The sequence below is a fragment of the Echinops telfairi genome, unplaced genomic scaffold (genome assembly GCF_000313985.2).
Source record: "Echinops telfairi isolate 266 unplaced genomic scaffold, ASM31398v2 ScPeMD7_7473;HRSCAF=8511, whole genome shotgun sequence".
NCBI lineage: Eukaryota > Metazoa > Chordata > Mammalia > Afrosoricida > Tenrecidae > Echinops > Echinops telfairi.
Window position 1 is genome coordinate 746,764 of NW_022111377.1, and position 6,804 is coordinate 753,567.

Here is a 6,804-nt window from a genome sequence, read left to right on the forward strand (position 1 = left end):
TTTTTTTTTTGTCAGCTGCACTTTTTAATCCTCAAAGTAACCTACTTGCTTTTCAACATTTAAAGAGGTCTCGTGCAGCAGATGTACCAAATGCAAGGTATCATTCGATCTCTTGGCTGCTGCTTCCATCAGCACTGATTGTGGAGTCAAACAAGAATCCTGATGTTCATGTAACTTCATGTAGGTTCCCTTCCCTGCTTTGTTTCCCATAAGAAACCTCACCTTATGGAGCCTTTAAACCTGCACTGCCCTTGGTCATGATACAGTGATAGTTCAGTGGTATACTTTCAATTTCTATGATCCAATTGCCAACCAATGAACCTCAAATACAGCCACCAGTGACTGTCAGCGGGGGCTTGCATCTTGCTGTGTCCTTTGAGAAAACCCCTCAAGATCACCCTTCTAGAATCCCCAAACACAGTCACCATAACTTTCTGAGCTGACCTCACTACCCTGAACTAAATAGACCCCACAGACCCCCTCAGAAGCCATGGCTTTGACTGGATGTTCTTCTTCGAAGGCACCCTAATGAGGCTAAGACAAGTGCATTACTGAGAGCAGCTGTCTGCAAGGCGTCATCGATGACAATGGGCACATGCTTTAACACACTCTGTTTGCAATCCATCCATGCAGATGTAAACTGAAACCCTTGAAACAATTCTTTTTTTACTTAACCTGGTACGTTGTTAAATGTGTCAGTTTTGACTCACAGCAGCCCCGTGAATGAAACATTGCTCAGTTCTGAGCCATCCTCCTGTATATACAGCCCACTTCCATTGAATCAACTCCAACTCTGTTCTATACTGACCCCATACTGTTCTATACTCTGTTCTACAATGACCCTATAGAACAGAGTAGGCCTGTTCCCAGCGGTTTCTAAGGTTATAAATCTGCCGGAATCAGACTGCCTCATCTTTGCCCTGTGAAGCAGCTGGTAGGTTCATCCAATCAATCTTGTATTTAACAGTCCAATGCTTAAAGTACTGTGCCTGTAGGATTCCTTCATATTAAAAATGCATATTATTTAATAACACATTAATTACAATGATATTGTTCAGATCCAACTAAAGGAAGAAAAAGATATGCCATCTAAGCACAAATTGAGAGAACCATAAATATCAAAGTAAATTTCAGGTCAGGAAAATTCAAGAATAAAGGAGGACATCATATAATGATAAAACAATAAATTCACTTGGAAGACACAATAATATTAAGTGTGTATGCCATGAAAATGGGGTATACATGAAACAAAAACTGATAGAATCAAAGAAATAGGACACATTCCATATTCTACTAGGATGGAGATGCCAAAATCCTCTCAATAAATCTAGCAAACAACTAGACCAAAAAGTCAGCATGAATACCAAAGTCCTGAATAATACTATCCAATATTTTTGTCCAATTGACACTGCTAAAACGCTCCATCCATCAAGAAGAGAACACAGCTTCTTTTCAATTGATATGGAAGGTTAGTTCAACAGCACATGGCAATTTCTATGTGGGAGGCCTAGGTTTAATGCTCAACCAACGAGCTTCAAATACAGCAACCACTCATTGTCAATAAGGTGTCATTCATCGAGCAAGACTAGATTTTGGACTATAAAATACACTAATTTTTTATAAGAATTTAAATCATAAACTGAAATTTTTTTTAAAAATCGATTTTCCCTGCCAAAGCTTTGTATTTATCAGTCATTTTTTTTTTTAACAAAACAACTTTATCAGAGTACTCTCCATTATACTTCACACATTTGTCAAATCTGTGATTCCATTCTTAGAAACAGTTTTCAAACTCATCTGTTTGGATAACTGACCGTTTTTTTCTTCACCTCTTCTCCATCATCAAATCACGGTCCTTTCATGTCCCTCTTCATTCACAGAAACAAAAAGAAGCTGCACAGAGTGAGGTTAGGTGAGCAAGGTGCGTGGGCCAAGAGAGGCATCCTGTTTTTTGTCTGCCACGCTGAGATGGCTGCATGAGCAAGTGCATTGTCGTGGTGGCAAAACCCGTCGCCGTCTGCCACAACTCAGGCCTGTTTTGTTGCACACTGTTACACAATCTTCTCAGAACCTCTAAATAGAAAACTTGATTAACAGTCTGACCTAGTGGAACAACTCCAAATGCACTATCCCCCTCACATTCAAAAAAGAAACCAACAACATCATCCTGATCTTTGATTTCAGCTTTGGTGGGGCAAGGTAACAATGGCATCTTCCACTGGCTTGATTGATGTTTGCTTTGGGGGTCATAAGACTAGCACCATGTCTCATCACCAGTAATGACCTTGGGGGAAAAGTCTGGGTCACTTCAGAGCTGTTCTTTCAAACCACGGTACGTCTCCTCTCAACCCTCTTTTCCTGGTCAGTCAGAACCAAGGCACACATTTTGCAGCACCCTTCTCTTTCCCAAATCCTCCGCTGCAATTTGCTACACCAAGTTCCAAGATAGTCCAGATAACATCCCCATCTCTTCAACGGCCCATTGTTGATCTCTGAGCACAAGTGCACGAATTCTGTTAACATTTTCGTCCATTTGGGAAGTTAACGGACATCCAGAATGAAGTGTGTCATCAATCAGTGGACATTTCACTTCTTTTGAAACAAGGAAACCACTCGTGCACTTGAGTTTCTCCCATTGCACTATCCTTGGAAGCTGTGTTCAACATCACAACAACTTCTGTGGCATTTTTCCCAAGCAGGAAACAAAATTTCCCAGCAGCACGCTGTTCTCTTAAATCAGCCATCACAAAAAACAAGGTTCAAGCAAAACCGCGTTCATAAAAACTTCTCTGTGACCAGAGAGAACCTTCCTTCCCAGACAAAGGCACTTCGTGCACTAACTCGGAGGGAGTTGCTGGATGCTCCCCTTGCAGGAGAGAATGCATACTAAGAAAGGTCCACCCTGCAAAGCTTTCTCCTTTCTTTCTTTTTTCCCCAGAGGGCGGGGGGAGTACCCCCCTTGTATTCTCTGACCATAGTGGAATTAAACTAGAAATCAATATCAGATTATCTAGAAAATGCCCAAATATATAAAAATACATGACAAGGTTTTAAGAAAACTACGAGGAGAGGTAAATCAGGAAGTACCTTGAGCTGATTGAAAATGAAAATACATTAAAATGTGTGAAATGAAGTTTGAGGAAAAGATATAATATTAAAAGCCTGTATGAGGAAATAAGAAACTCTGAAATCAGTAACCAAAGGAAGAGCACAAATTAAACCCTCACTTAGCTGAAGGAAGCCAAGAATAAAAAAGTGAAAGTAGAAGATCAATGAAATTGAAAAGAGAAAAAAAATAGAGACAAATCAATTAAATTAAAGGCTGGTCCTTTGAAAAGACGTATACAATTAGTAAACCTCTCATCAGGCTGTCAGAGAGAGAGTGAGCGAGAACGCAAATTACAAATAATAAGAATGAGTAAAAGGTTATCACGACAGCCGTGCAGGCGTTCGTACCTTGCCATCGAGGCAAGTCCGACTCAACGTGAGCCTGTGGAACGGAGCAGGAGGACTGCCTGCAGGACTTGCAAAGCTCCAATCCTGCCACATCTTCCCTCCCCGGGAATGTTGCTGGGTCTGAACTGCCAAACTCTGTTAGCAGCTGAGCACTTACACTACTCTGTCCACAGGACCGCTTTCCCACCGACAGTAAAGGAGTCATCCAAATCCTCTGACAGCCCTTCTTAGCCACCACGAGTTAACACCAATTCAATTCAGACTCCCAGCAGGCCTGTGTGTGTCAGAGAACTGAACCCACAGGAGTCTCAGTGACCAAGTCTTTGGAAGTAGATCACCAGGCCTTTCTTCCAAGGCACCTCTGGGTAGATGCACACCTTTGGGTTAGCAGCCAGGCATGTTAGCTGGTTGCACTGCCCTGGGATTCCGTAAGCCTCTGTAACTGACAACTGAGACCAGATGTGAGCAAACTCATACACAGATGGACAGATAATAAAGAGTTAAAGCTGGTGGGCTCATTAGCCTCTGTTTTGAATGCTTTGCTGTGTGCACAACCAGTCAGACAATCAGCACGTAAATAGGTGTGGTCATATTCTGATAAAACTCCATTTAAAAGAATGGGCAGCTGGTCTCTGGGTCTCAGTTTGCTGACACCTGGCCTAGATGAAATGATCCATTTCTGAGGAGATGGTTTCAAAATAAAACGCCTGGGCCCCATCCAGTTACAGCATGCCCTGGAAATGGAGGACAGGTGTCCACATGGACCAGAAACAGGTGAGATAAGTATGGTGCCTGGGTCTGTATACTTTTACCCAATTTACAATAAAAAAGTTTTTTAAACTAGCACTAACACCAACATCAATTTTTTTTTTTCACATTGGGAAACAGAGATTCCAAGTTGAAAGTACATATGAAAACCACCCGCCTCTCTCCCTCTCACTGCCCCCCAGTCACTTCTCACCCTATTGTGACCCTATAGGACACAGCAGACCTGGCCCTGTGGGTTTCTGAGACATACATCTTTATGGGAATAGAAAGTCTCATCTTTCTCCCGTGGAGCGGATCGTGGTTTCAAACTGCTATCCTTGTGGTTCACACCCCAATGCACAACCCACTGTGCCACCAGGACTCCTGAGCCTCTATCGCTCTGCAGTACAAAGTATCTGGACTGACCACAGCATTGGAATGATAAGTCGTAATAACAGAGGAAAAGACATGTTCTCGTTTTAAGAACAAAAGCCACCCAAATGCATGTAATGCAGAAACTAATGGCCTGGATATACTCCTGCCTCTACTCAGGACATTTGAGTTCATAGTGAAAGGTCTTCCAACAAAGATAACTGAAAGCCTACGCAGTATCACTGATGAATTTTACTGAACACTTAAGGAAAAATTACTATCAGTTCTACACAATCCCATCCAGAAAACCAAAACTGAAGAAAATACTCCTTTTACCAACTCAATTTCTTGAGCTGATATTTCTCTGGCATGAAACCCAGATGAAGACATTCTACGGTATCATCGTTGGTAGGAAGGCCTAATGGTACCTAAGTGCTTCCTGAGCAAAGGCACAAACATCTCCGGCAAACCAGTAGCAAATTGAACACCGCAATATACCGTCAGAATACTACATCACGCCAAGTAATGTTCATCCTGGAATGCAAAGCTAGTCCAACATTCAAAAATCAAGCAATATAACCCATCACTTTCATGAACTAAAGCAAAACACATGATCTTCTCCATAGATGCAGAGCAAATATCTGGCAAAATCTATTAGCCATTCAGCCAGTTAAAAGCCAACAAACTAGAACCAGAAATAAATGCTCTTGACCTGAAAAGGAGATTTAGAAAATACCTAGAACCCTGGTAGCACCTTAGCTAAGTCTTGGGCTGCTAACTGCAAGGTCATGAGTTCGAAAGCACCAGCTGCTCCAAGGGAGAAAAACCAGGCTTTCTACTCCCATAACGAGTTACAGTTTGGGAAACCCACGGGGGACATTTCTTCTGTCCACAGGGTCACTGCAAGTCAGAATTGACTTGATGCAGTGAATTTTAACATCGTACTTATTGGTAAAAGCCTGAGTGCTTTCCCCTAAGATCAGCAATAAGACCAGTTGTCATATATCGCCATTCTGACCTCCTACTCTACAATACTCAAAGTCCCAGCCAGTGCAATAAAGCAAGGCCAGCAAAATAAAAGGTATACAATTGAAAAGTTAGAAACAAGATTGTACAAAAAGTTAGAGTTAAAAAAACAAACAAGATTGTACAAATTTGTTCATACAGAAAATCCCCAGGAAGTACTCAATGGCAACTTCCAGCGAAGCACCTGGAAGTATGAATATTAAGAAATCGACTGTTTCTATATATTAGCAGTGAACAAGTACCACCCACAATGCTATTTGCAACCCCTTTAATAAATAAATAAGGAAACAAAATACTCTGGTATGAATATAACAAGGTAAATGCAGTATCTATAAGCTGAAAACTAATACGCTGATGAATGAAATCAAGGGAAACCTAAATAAATGGACAGATAGATGATGTTTATGAACCAAAGGGCTCAATTTTCCCAAAAAGATCTACAGATACAACCCAATCCCCAACAAAATGGTGCCATGACTTTTGCAGAGATTAACAAGCTAATTCGAAAATGTATATGGAAAGGTAAAGAAATCTGTTAACTGAAAAAGACTGTAAAAAGAACAATATGGAGAAACTCATACTATTTGATGTCAAGATTCAGTATAATGTTACAGTAATCGAGACAGGATGGGAGTAGCAAAATAACACATACACCCATTAAACAGATTCTAAAACAACATCCAAACAGAACATAGAGTGCCTAAATAAGCCAAAAATGCATGTTCACTGGGATAGTTAGGTTTATTGTGCCAGCCTAGCCAATAGGAACATGTGGGATTAATCAGGTTGCAATTTGATTGGAAGACAAAGAGATAAATGGTTCTGCAAGACCCATCCCCCTCTCTCTTGCTTTCTGGTAATTGGAGCGTTCTGCTGCTTTAGCTAGTTCCCTGCCTCAACCTATGAACTACACTACCTGTGGGCCAGGCCAACCCATGGATCCTGTCACTAGAACTTGAGGCTCCTTCCAGACCTGCTTCATCATTCTGCTGGTGCATACATTGCTTGAGCTTGAAGCTGGTGGATCCCATCTTTGCATTTGCTTGCGTTTGATGTCCCATCTGGGCAAGCTTCTCTAAGCTCCTGAGCTACTGACTGTTGGTAACCCACCCTGCTGCTTTCTGCCTCTGGGCAGACTCTGCTTGCCTTGCCTGAGGGAGGACTCTGTTATCTGCTTCCTTGACCTTAGAGCCGGCAGCCCAC